Source organism: Haemaphysalis longicornis, unplaced genomic scaffold (assembly GCF_048455015.1).
Source record: "Haemaphysalis longicornis isolate Haplotype H1 unplaced genomic scaffold, Haemaphysalis longicornis Haplotype H1 scaffold_7, whole genome shotgun sequence".
In the NCBI taxonomy this organism is placed as follows: domain Eukaryota; kingdom Metazoa; phylum Arthropoda; class Arachnida; order Ixodida; family Ixodidae; genus Haemaphysalis; species Haemaphysalis longicornis.
Genome location: NW_027526422.1, coordinates 32,298,897 through 32,312,438, shown reverse-complemented (window position 1 = coordinate 32,312,438; position 13,542 = coordinate 32,298,897).

Sequence of the window (13,542 nt, the reverse complement as noted above, 5' to 3'; positions counted from 1 at the left end):
TCCACCCCAAATTTTCAGACAGACTCTGATCCGTCAGAGCTCTCTTTCGTTGCAAGGTATGAATCAGTTTTTCACCAGGTAACGTCGGGTTGCGAGGGGGACTCTCTTGAGGAAGCATCTTCTAGTAACCAACTAACCAATGCATCAAGGGAAAATAAGGGGCCGTCTGGGTCTTCGAACTTGACCGACATGGGTCGCACTATACCAAGTTCCTCCTCCACTTCTACGCGTCCACGCCGCAATACAAGGCGGCCTCACTGGCTTAGCGACTTTGTGCCCTAGATCGCGGACGTAAAATTTCTTATGATGTCATGGCTCAATGTAGGTCCCCGCCCTGACATCACGGAAAATGTTTTGTGTGTTTGTGTTTTCTTGCTGTGTTCCCATAAGGATGTCTTATGCCGTTCCGTGTTCTTGTCAATGCCAACATGTAGTCTTGCCAACATGTACTCCTTCCACTACTAGTGCGCGAGTGAAACTTCTTTTGTGTGGACCATGAGACTGTGCGCGAGTGAGCCAGTGCTTGTGTGTGGAGTATGAGACTGTGGTCGTGGGGATAATGTGGTGTAGGTCAGTGGCGCCCTTCTTCGGAGCGTATGTGCATACATGCGCCGCTGAGTTGGACAGTGTGTAATAGATGTTGTCGAACAATGTGTACGCGTGTCGTGGTGGGTCATCGACATGAAACGGCCACTTGTCATTTCAGTCGATTGTTGGGCTCAAGCGGGTCGGTCTCGCACTCCTTGCTCGTGCCGGGGTCTGGTGCGCGGGCGTATACGTCGCGCCCGCTCCAGCGCCGGGCCCTCGTTGTCGGTCACCTCCCGCGACACAACAATGCTTGGCGGCTTCTCCTATGTAACGGGGCGGCGTTGCACAGCAACTTTAGTCGTAACGCCACTGTACAACCACACCACCCCCCCTCACACACACACACACATACAAAACTTCCTTTCCACACCCAGCGCCATCTACTGGTTCGTTTGGAGCTCTCATTTTCTTTTGAACAAGTGCGTAAAAAACGCTGGCTTTCGGCCTCAGAAGCCTATACGTGTGCAATAGCGGAATTGTGGAGCGAACGGCCTGGATTAGAACCCCAGCAATGCTATTTTTCCCCCGAAACTCGCTATCATTGTTAGATTAAAATGTTCTCTTTGCTCAATTCTACGTATTGTTTTGGTATATAAGAGTTTTTCTTTAGTTTTTTAGGTCAGTTTAGGAGCAGGGCGCAGCATATCGAGTCGTTTAATTAACCACCTGCACCGCACCGTAAGTGCCGTCGGGCTTGAACCGATCTCTGAACGGAACGTCGTCCCGCACCCATCCACTTCGTCCTTGGTCCGCTCTGCGCCTTAAGTTAGATGTACGTATTTACTCCATGTATTCCAGGCGCCAGGATTGCGATAAGGGCCAGCACCGTCGTGGCCATCTCCGGTGTCGTTCATTACAAGTTTTTTTTTTTTTCACTTCCAGCCTCTCCTACGGGCAGAACGATGCCTGGGAGATATCCTCAGCCCGCATTCCTTGTGCAAGTCCCCCAAAAATGGAGCTGCAAGTTTTCAAAGGGAACATAAATACAGCTACGGGGTGCACTCGGCTATTATGTGGCGTGTAAATTGGCAGTCGTGTTGAGGCAGCAAGGGCGCTCAGTTCAATGCTCACCTGTAATTCCGAGGGCCTGGTCTCACAAGCGAGGCACCCGCTGCAGCGATATTCTTCTTCTTCTTGTTCGCCCTCCTCTTCCACCGAGCTGTTCAAGTCTCGCGCCCTAGCTTACGTTTATCCCCCGCCTACTTTCAAGCGTTTATTTATCCCCGTTTTCTTGTTTAATCTGTCCGTACTAATTCGTCGAGCCTGGTTCTTTTGTTTGCTTGACCGCTGCACTCTAATGCCAGCCATGGTCGACGTTTGAACGAAAGTTTGTGTGCTTAAAGGAGCCATGAAGAGAAAACACAAGTTTGGTTCATTCAAGAGATTGCCCTGTCAGAATCACACTGACACCACTTTTAACGTAAACTTCGCTCAAATAAGCTGTATATTAGGAAAAAAAGGAAAGGCCATGCGACTCACTCGCTCATTTCCCGCAACAGAAGTCATACCAGCCAGCTCTGTCATACCAGCTGGCTGGTATGATGTCATACCAGCCAGCTCTGCATTTGGCGGAGGCCGGCAAAAGCAAACGCAAATTAGGCAGAGCTTATAAGCTTGCGGAACGGGCTATTCGCGCTTAAATTTAGGCCACACTCTTTTTTAAAGCAGTAAGAAGGGTGGGACCGACAGTGGAATTTACGAAAGCACACGTAAACATAGAAGTACCGATGCGTATTGCTGTTGGTACTGCGCGACCCATGCTTGGTTTAGCTGCACGGAACTGCGGGGCTTTGGGGTAGTTTTAGACGACACTTGCCGATTGACGCAAGCAACGGTGTATTACGTGACCTTGTTTGTCGAGCGAGCGCTCTGTTTCCCGAAACAATTATTTCTCCCTGAACAAAAACAAGCCAGGTTCAAATACGGTCAAAAACAAACCGAAGGCAGAAAACGGTTTTTTGCGGTATGGTGGAGCCATCTAGGTTCACTAAGGATAAACAAGGCTTCGGAATCGGCTCTAGGGCTGTCGGTTCCAGTGATGTCATTGCAGACCACGAAAACACAAGATTTAGCTGGAAAATCAAAATTATTTCATCTCAAATTGATTGATTTCTCAGTGAATAAAACATCGTTTGTATCCGGACAAGTGCTGGGGGCACTATAAAACAAGAAATCTTTCGAATAAAACAAATTTTGTCTTCATGACTCCTTTAACCAGCAGGGTAATTATCTAAAGAAGAAAAAAAAGCTATCGATTTGCTGCTTCATGAAAATGCATCAACGTTTATTAGGTCCCCTCATGCATAATCTATAGATGGTATTCCTTGAAAAGTTTAGACGTCAATTTCTTCGCTTGGCAACACTGGAAACGGCCATGGAGATGGCACGTTTGTGCCACTGCGTGCGCACGCCGCAGAAAAAAAAAAAAAACACCGGCGTGCGTCGTCTGCTCCGTTTCAACCCGATTATCAACGGTGGTGTCAACAGAGATGTTATAAATCGCCCTTACATTGGAGTCGACGCATTGCTTTGCGTTCGGTGGGGTAGCGTTTGGAACGTCAACGTAACAGTACCGCCATCCCGCGGAACCCGACGTAACCATGCAGTGACGGCGCACTCACATGGTTGCCTGCATTCGTGTCCCGCCAGTGAATGCAAGCTTTATAATCCCCCAGAGACGCACAGCAGAATGAACAGTTGGGATGTATAGTTGGTGTTAATACATCGTTAAACAGCGCTTGAGTACAAGGACGATTGACGCCCATCTTGATTGCGGGCTGTTGAAGAGAAAAAAGATGCAATCCACCATGTGAAGGTGGAATGCCAAGGAATCTGTTTTTGAAGTGCTCTGCTCGTCCGGCTCACTCCTGGGGCCAAATTCTCTAAAAAACGGGCGTCGCTTTGAAACGACGGGGTAGCGCCATGCAAATGCATGTGTTGTGGGGTTGGGGCCGTCGCTTTGGAGTTCCCTGCAGGTGGGTGAGCCGCAGAAAAGCGCCGTGGCAAGGGCGCGAAGCGACAAGTGAAACGACGGGGGGGCAGTGGGTGTCGCTTCGCGCCCTTGCCACAGCGCTTTTCTGCGGCTCACTCTACCTGCAGAGAACCCCAAAGCGACGGCCCCAACCCCACAACACATGCATTTGCACGGCGCTACCCCGTCGTTTCAAAACGACGCCCCGTCGTTTTAGAGAATTCGGCCCCTGTTCTTCCTTCGTGCTACACTTGTTGCGCCTTGCGAAAAACCGTCGTTGTTATCTTACGGTGAAAAAGATGGCCGTCGCTGTAAAACGTAAATAGAGAGAGATAGTTGACGATGGTGGCCGCCTTTTTAGCGGCGACCGCGGCCGCTTGGGCGACAAGTGGAACTTGAGCCTCCTGGTCTGGCCTGTACAATGCCTCCTCCCACTGCTCACACTTGGTTATTTATAAGCTCCATTCGATTCAGACGCGATTCCCTGCAACGCCTGCACCGTTGCACGGTGCGCTGCACCAAAGCGCTCGATTCGCCGCTGCAGGAATGGTGCCGTGCACCGCGTCGCTCGATTGCTCATGGTGCTGCAGCGGTGCCGCCGCGGTGCAGAGAACCGCTGCACCTGCTACGGAGGAGGTGCAGCGATTCGGTGCCGTGAGCGTTGGGGCGTTGCGGGTTGGCAGGCGGCTACCGGCAGTTGCGGCGACCGCGTGAAAATGTCCGTCGAGCTCGAAGATGCGTGGGACAAACTTAGCGTCGCCGCTTATGCGTACGACGCAACCCAGATGGCCGTAAACATCAAGTTGTAAAGGACGACAGGCGAGGATGATTAGCAGACGACTATGCCTGCACCTCGCTCGATTGTAAACACGCAGGTGCGCTACTGACGGTGCAACCGTGATGCACGACACCGCGGAACCACGCTGATGCACTGCACCGGCACCACAGAACTTCCTCTGCAACGTTGCGGCGCACCCCTTCTGAATCGAATGGAGCTATAGATAGGCATCTCTCGGGCATCCCCCTGCTGAGCACGAGGTCGCGGATTCGATTCCCGGCAGCGACGGCCGCTTTTCTGATAGAGGCGAAAAGCAAAAACGCCCGTGTGTACGAGATTTCGGCGCACGTTAAAGGGACCCTGCAACACTTACCATCGACTGCTCGGAATGTATTTCGGGGTAAAGTCTATTGTCCCAGAAATCTCCTCCCGCAAGAATTATTAAAATGCGTTTACTATCACCGAAACTACGCGCGATGAAAAATCGGGCATAAATGTTCCCTAAGTCAACCGCGGACAACCAAATTTCCTCTAGGTGGCGTTGGGACAACGCGACGAAAGCTGCGCGCTCTCTCCCGGAGAGGGGGGCGGCGCGCGGCGTTTTGTTCGGCGGCCTTCGATATGTCACAGGCCAGGGAGTTTCGTCCTTTTCCCCGCAACGTGGATAGGTCTATTTCCGGTCTGGTGCCACAAAAAAGCAGGCATGGTGGCCTGCTCGCAAGCAAGCGCTCAGGCTGGTAAGGTGTTTTTGGAGCAATAAACGTTTGTTGCCGAGTGGGCTCGTTGAAAGTGGAATATTTAGTTCGTCACTCAAACTCCGCGCGCACTCAAAACAAAAGAAAGACCAAAAGCATGCGGACAGGTTCAGACATAGAAGAGGTTCATACACAGCGCCGATGACGACTGATCGTCACAATGCCAGAATTTAGCCGCGAAGTTGACCAGCGACAGCCAATAGGACAGCCAGGACAGCCATGACCCGATTGACGTCGCAGAGGCCATGCCAGGGGTGCATAATGAGGAGAATTGAAGAGAGCGCGGTTGGTTTTTCCGCGTCTTCACGGCGATTTGCGCGCTTACCGCTTCACGTGCACGTGCAATATTTGGCTCGGGTATTCCTGGAAGTCAAATCTAAACGTCGCGCAGGTTTACTTGCACTACACGAAGAGTGTTGCAGGGTCCCTTTAAAGATCCTCAGGTGGTCGAAATTAATCCGGAGCCCTCCACTACGGCGCGCCCGTGGGCGCGCCTCATCGCCTGTGTTGCGTCGGCGAGTTAAACCGTGCAATCAATCAATCCTAACATGAGCAATACCCCTGAGCAGGCACTCGCCACCCCTTTTAGGTCGCTCAGGGGCTAATTGGCGGTGAGGTGTTTGACGTCGGCTTAGGGACTTGCGCCGCTGTCGTCTGCTACATTGCGCTTGCGAGGGGCAGCAGTGCCTGTCCTAGAAATCGCCCGCTTTGATGCTTTAGTGCATTAAAAAGCGTATTTCTTTCGCCAGCTTCTGACACACCTGAATGATTTCAAGCTGTGTCCCCCTCAAGATTGGTACACACGAGGAGAGAGACAACTTTCTTCAGAGCATCAATCAGAAGATCGTCTGTAACTCGTTTTTTCTAGCTTATTTGCGAGGTTAAGCGCTCATAGCTCCTCGATAGATATTCAAAATAAGTAGGCTTCCCTTCAGTATTTTAGAGATGTTGTTATGAAGACTCAACAGTCGTACCACGGGTGGCACTATATACAAGCAGGTGGCCACTGCACGCGCATCGCACAGCAGGAAATAGAGCCGCTGTATTCTATATCTTTCGTTGTCGACTTGTATGAGATTAATGTTTTTTTTTTCTGTGGTCAATGCATTAATTTCTCTGCACCGTCACAAACGTATTATTAGGAGGTTTGGGGATGTTTCGGAGGCTCACAAAGATCGTTTGGATTTTTTCTCCAGGCTGTATGTTCACAAGTTGGCTTTCTTATGACTGCGTGTAGGAAGGTTCATTTCCGCAGCGTGCGTAGTTTATTCACATGCAAATATAATGAGAAGGTTTATGCTAGGCCGCCACAATCGCACCCGAGACAACGTTGTTGTCCAGATTACTCGGAGGCGGCTTTTGTGCTCCGAATTTCTATCGTAATTAACGTTATCATAACGAATTGACTCTCAGCCCGAACAATTATGACATGATTACGGTGTTAAAGGCTTGATATACTTGCTAACGAACGCAGTCAATACATGCATATATTACAAGTATCAAAACAGATTAATATTTCCAAGCAGCTCTGTGTTGTTTTCCAACTCTTCCAGGCGTAAAGAAATAATCCTGGTCTTCTCGGGATGGCGTTCTATGAAATAAAGAAAATTGCTCTATCTTCTTCTGGACTATAGACCCGGCACACTAATCAGCTCGATTTTACTGTTAACTAAAGTGTTCTCCTCCTCCCCCACCTCCTCTTCCTCTTGAATGCCGTTTTCCTATTACGCATATCTGAATAGTGGGAAGATATGGCTGTTGGAAACGTACCGAAATATCCCCTCAGCTCCGAACAAACATAGTGTTACTGTATATTTACCGTAGGTGTGACTCATTTTGCTCAATAGCCCTCCATACTGGTTAGAAGCCTGCTATAAAACCAGCCCGCGCCTGTACACACCATAAATTATTTGGAACTCAACCTACATTTTTTTTGCGCGCCATAGTGCATGTTGGCATACTTTCATTCCATGACAACGTAAAGTGATGTAATACAATACTTTCGAGCATTCGGCAAGGTTGAAAAAACTGTTTTACCTTCATATGATTACCGGTAATCGTAATGCCCTTTCCCAAAGCTGACAGCCCCTGAGGCATGGAATTCGTTTTGGTCTCGCATTTTCGCTGTTGTCACTTACTAGCAGTTGGCTCTTTCCTTTGGTTAAAGATTGCTTATTAAAGAATTGACGCCTAGCTCCGAATCTTCGTACTCCACACAGGCCCGGCTTCGCAAGGAATGGGTCGACGCTGGCAATGTTTCTTCCGTAGCGGTATCCAAAAATATACCTTAACTCAAGCCTTGAGCTAGTGTGGGCGATTTGAAGCCTATTACTATGATAAAAAGTTACGCAAACGCAAAATCTGGTGCCGACAAGCATCAGACGTCAACAAAGCGCAAAGAAACAGCAGGGAGAGCGAGCCCAAGGGAAGCAGACGACGAATGCGAGAATCCCTAAGCCGACGTCACGGAGGCGCGCTTCGCAGCGCCGCCCGTGGTCGAGCTCACCGCCAATACAACGGAATCTCGAGTAAACCAGGATATGCTCATTAAAGGAGTACTGACACGAAATTTCTCGCTTTCAGTTTTTATGCTGTAAAGAATACCTATGGTCCCAGTAATTACGAAAATCGAACCGAAAGGCGTCAGCCACCAACATATAATTAATTATAGCACGTTTATTGCAACCACTTTCAAATTCGGTCGCCGCGCGGGAAAATGGCCGTTCGAAGGAGAGCCTGCAAGCGGACTGCCTGACGTCACGGTCTCCGTGACGTCGGACCGTGACGTCATGGTCTCCGTGACGTCAGGGACGTTCGCTGCATCGTCTGCTACGGATTGCACGCGGTTCACACTTGCTCGCGCAGTCATGTCTGAATCGTCAGACTCGGATGAGTCCTTTCCACCGGATTTTTTAGATGTTGCTGCGGCAGTAGCGGCAAAGCATTTTCAATTTGACCCGCTAGCCAGCAGCGACTCGGAGAATGGCGACTCGGAGCTTGCCATAGAACTTCGGCGAGCTCGGCGACGCGCATGGGCCGCTCAGACACCACACAGTCTTCGCACCAGTCCAAGAAAACAGCAAGCGCGAATTGATGAGCAAAACCGTCCTAAACGTGAAGTGCGCACTTCGCAAGCCTTGCTCACAGCGGTACCGCAGCCAAGCCAAACCTCCTATCGAAGCGAGACCGCCCACAACAACAGCGCAGGCTATCGCTTCCGGTTCCGGAAACAACTGTATGACGTCATGCTGAATCGGCCGCAAAATCGCGGATAGCCCGACGTCACACCCTAAGCGATTTCGCTAGTGCTGCCGATTTGTAATAGTTCGCGGCCAGGGCAATTAAAATCGATTTTTGATGCGTTTCCAGCCTCGGATCGCTCCAAAAATTTCTGTGGGTAATCTGTACAAACTACTGAAGCCAATTATATCGTTATTTAGGCCTCTAAATTTGGTGTCAGTACTCCTTTAAAGGAGTAGTGACACGAAATTTTAAAGCTTAGATAACTATGTAAAATTCTTCCTTTTTATAGGGAGATATCTCCCAGCAAGTTTCACCAGTAGCCGTTCAGTATAACATATCTTAAATCCATTTTAATCTCTGCCCGCACGAGAAAGCCCAGAGCACGCCAGCATGACTTGCCCCAAACTGCCGACGTCGGGGCTCCCGTGACGTACCCGACGCGCTGGCTGCGGTTGGCGCGCGCTGCTACACCGTATGCACACGTCATGGTTTTGAGAATGACGTCATGCTGCCCGGGCGCGCGGGCATGGTGAAGACCTCGGCCGGTCTGGGCGAGAGCGTGCGCTCGCTCGCGCGCGTGTACAGACCGGCAGCGGTGCGACAAGAATAGTGACCTCAGGGGCTACCTCCTGTCATGGCGGCCGCTCGGCGTTCGTGTTTTCGAAACCGAAACTAGAGTGAACTAGAACGACGCCGTCAATGATTGTTTACGCTGCGATTGACCGTCTAATGTGCCATTCTATGATAGTGGGCTAATAGGCACAGCAGCGAAAAACAAAAAAACGTAACACAAAAATTTCGCGTCAGTACTCCTTTAAAATTTAAATGGAACTCATCGTTCGGTCTTTACCGTCATTGTTAAGTATCTCTCACAGCCCTGAGATGCAGTCTACTAAAATTAGGCCTGCATTTGGGCTTCCCTGACTTGTAACAGCCTGAGTTCCCAAAACATTATTCTTTTGAATATCGCCACTTCTCCGAAGAGACAAAAAACTGATATTACTGCCACATTTGAACGCCCCGGTCCCAAGCCTCTACCAGACCTACTTCATCCAGCGCTAGCAGCCTCGGCCACGCGGAATGCGGAATGCCCGAGAAAGCCCCCGCCCCCGAAGGGTGGCCAGAGGCTTTGACAGGCAGTCCGCCTATATCTGTGCCCCCCTCACGGATAGCAGCCGTGGAAACAATTCTGATTTAAAAAAAAAACTAAAGAAGCTTACTTTATACCTTTTCCGACGGAGATGCACTCCACGCTGTTTATCCCTCCCTGTACTCCTCAATATGCGGATAATGCCCATCTACATGCACCCTATATCATGTGGTATGGTAGGGCTCTCTCACCACAAATTTACCTCCTCTCCTGATCCCTTCCCAAGAGAAGTGGGAGGGCCAGCTGGCCAGCTCCCGCCTGGAGGATCAGCTTCAGCTGATCTGCCGGGCGCAGCTGGCTGCACGTGCCCGGGATGTCCCAGGCCGTGCCCAGGACTGAGGACGTCCCCGGCGCGAGTGAAGGGCTCCACCATCTTCCGTTTCGTTCAAAACAAACGTTAATCCATCGCCTCCTCAGCCCTGTTTCATGATTTCATCTAGGCCACCGGATGAATCCTCTGTTGATGCGCGCTTTCCTTTATGCCAGCCCTTACCCTTACTAATTGTATCTGGCTCATCTTAATGTCGTCCCTATGCCTGCTAGGGTCTGCTCACAAGCCCTGGCCAATCCCGCTTTGTGGGTATGCGCCAGAGAGAAGAAGATGGGATCGCTATTGTCGCGCGAGGGCTCAAGCTGCCGCTCTGGTCTCGCGCTCGTGAAACGGCGGCTTCCCCCGGCTCTCTAGCTTTGCGGCACTAAGCCTTATCTGATCTCTGAAAAAATCTCCGCTCCCACTTGTGCTGACCCTTCAGCTCTACCTGGACTACGGACGAGCCCCACCGGTTCTGGATTCCACAGCCATCTCCCAACCAGGCGGCGGGAAGCACAAGGTAAGCACTTCGACAAATGACTCGTAACTGTTAAGAACCGCAACTGCTCCAGAAGCTGCACCCAGAGCACGGTTTCAGAACCTGTTTTCCCAGCTCATTTCGCAATATGGGTTGAAACAAAGCATTTTACGCTTGTACCTGGGCTTAGTCTAATTTCCCGGCTGCCGTGTGAATTACCTCCGGGAAATTCCCATGGCAGTTTATTAAAAGGTGGCTGGCTTAAAATTCACTGAATATTAGCTGACAACGTAACTCAACATAACCTAACCTAGCCGAACGTATCATAACCTACCCAAATCCAGCCCAACTGCAACAAACCTAACCTAACCCATCCCAACGACACAGAACACAACGTATATTAAACCAACGCCTCCTAAAAAAAACTTTTTAGGAGGCGTTGATTAAACCTAATCCAACCCGTTCTAGAAGACATGTGCGTCGATCTCTTGATACAGTAATAAGCAGAATAAAAAAGTAAAATTACGATGAGCGAAAACTTCAAAAATTCCGAAAGCTTTGAAAAAAATGGCCCGTATCTGCTCCTTTCGTCACAAATGTCGCCGAAAGACGATAGTCAACTGCGCCGAAAGACGATAGTCAACTGGCGCCTCTACCAAGTGAAGGTCTCCCTTTTCTTTCCCGCTCACGTCTTAAGCTGTTCCTTTCCCGTCTCGTTCCTCCCAAGATAACACACTAGAGGTTTGCTGAAGTCAATTTAAATTTACCGTGTTATACTGCTCCAAGTCGGGTGTCTCGATGCCAGCCCTGCTGTACGGCGAAGACGCGCGTGAATTGAGGCACCCTACTACAACGTTTATAGAACCACGTTGCCCTACTCCAAGAGCGTTCCAAGCGGAACGTGGAACTGATCTTGTGGAGCCTTTCGTTGCTGTTTCGTTTAATTTAAAGGAGCCATGAAGAGAAAACAAAAGTTTGTTTTATTCGAAAGATTAGGTGTTTCATAGTACCCCAAGCGCTTTCCCGGAAGCAAATGATGCTTTATTCACTGATAAATAAGGCAATTTAAGCCAAAATTTTAAATCTCCCGCTAAAATTGAACATTCCGTGACGTGTACAATGGCGTCATAGAGCCGGTCCATGAAACAGATACTTAGTATGTCGACTCCATATAGCACCCACACGCGGGAGTCGATCGAGACGGCGGCCATTTTAAAAATACTAGTAAAACCTAGTGCACCCGCAGCCCTAGTCATGGAATCGCCTGATCCGGAGAACAAAACTCTCGCCGAGGAGCTCGGGCTTGCATTTAACAACCTCACACCACAATAACGCTCAATGCTTCTAAGTGCACGAGCGGCAAGAGTTGTGGGATACGCGGTGGACGGGAAAGCGACCATTCCGCGATAGCCACAACAGACGAACGCCCAGCCGTCGGCACCGCTGCCTCGTCAGCCCCGTCGCGACGGACGAATATAGACTGGTACGTATGTGCCGTATTTTGATTACGGTTAATAATAGTTCAATTTCAGTAGCAGTATCACTTATGCCAGTTGGCCGGTGTCGTGTATGGAAAGCCGTTCGCGCGAGCTCTCTGCTTCGACCAGAAAGATACGAGCGTCAATGCGCGGTGTTTACGGCATTTTTTTCCCCAAGGTCAGAGCGATTTGACGAAGTCGGCAACGAGCGCCAGCATGTTCCAGGAGTGAGCTAACGTAAGGGTCCCTGCCGTAACTGAACAAACTGAAGTTTTCAGTGGTTGTAAACTGGAAACGAGCTCGTAACGACAGCAGCAAACCAACACCATTCGAAACTTACGCGACGACTGGCACTATCTCGTCGCTTCTTGCTGTTCCTTACTCCCCTCGTTTCTATTTTTACCTTTGCTGGTTGGCGATATGACGGCCAACCTCCTGTGAAGGGATTACGATACGAAGCAAGGTCGCGGCTGTGCGTGCTGGAACGGTTCGTTGGCCCCGAAGAGCCTCGAACCCGAAAATTCGTCTGCGCGACGGCGAGATGTCGAGCTCGGCCGGCGCGCTAGTTTCGTATGGATTGGCGCACACGCTTGCGAGTTCGTTCGGACCTTCAACCGTTTACTCCACCGTTCTTTGTCATAAAAAGAATGTGCAGTATGTTTCACGGGCATTTAGCTCGCTATGCAAGCTGTAAGCCCTGCCTAACATGCGTTTGCTTTTGCCGGCCTCCGCCAATCGCAGAGCTTAGCCCATGTGACGGCATAGGTTCTGTTGCGGGAAATGAGCTGGTGGGTCGCATGACCATTCCCGTTTTTCCTAATTATGTAGCTTATTTGAGCGAAGTTTGCGTTATAAGTGGTGTCGTTATGGTTCTAACGAGGCAATCTTTCGAATGAACCAAACTTGTGTTTTCTCTTCATGGCTCCTTTAAATGCCGCCAGGTAGCGCGGGCAACAGCAGGCGACAGTTTTCTGCAGTTGATGTAGTATTTCGTTTGTTCTCGCAAAAACCAAGCATTCGTGAATTTTTAAATAAAGGAACGCTGCAAATATTACTGTATTGATTTTGTATATATTGTATGTATGTACTGATTTTGTGCCTTATATTTGCGTAATGTCTTGTTCTTCTGCAACAATGTTGACAAATATGAACATTAACACTGGACTTAGACGTTTCGATTTGGCTGTGGGTATATAAGACTATTGCGCAGTTTCTGTTTCACTTTGGCAAACAGACAGACCAAAATTTCTGTGTTTTAGTAGCCCAAGAAAAACTTTCGTCTTTAAAAAAAAAACTATCAATGCCAGACTCGAACCCCGGGCCTTCATGTTAAAAGGCAAGGGCGATACCTCAGCGCCACAGGAGCAGGTGTACGAACGAGAGTTTAGGGAACATTGTTCCAGTGAATCTTCGGGTGGCGTGTTTAGCCAATCAGAGGCGACTGCCGAGAAATTTATGTTGGCAATCCTCGCGGGTGCCGTGATAATAGACACTACCTTGCACTTACGTAACATGTCTAGCTAGCCACTTTAGAAGAGGAAATTTTCGTACCGGCCTAAAAACTCTACAAAATTGGTTTCATATGCTGGAGTCACCACGGTATTCTCCTCTTAGTGTACCACGTTTGTGACCGAAGTCTGTGATGTTAGAATCACAAGACTGCATGCCATTTCACGGATGCATGGTTACGCAAAATCCCACCTCTACCAATTGTTTGCATGAGTAAGCCTTAGAACCAAAAACCAATTCAATGTTTTTACCTGCATAAAGGCCCGTTCACATTTGCGGCAA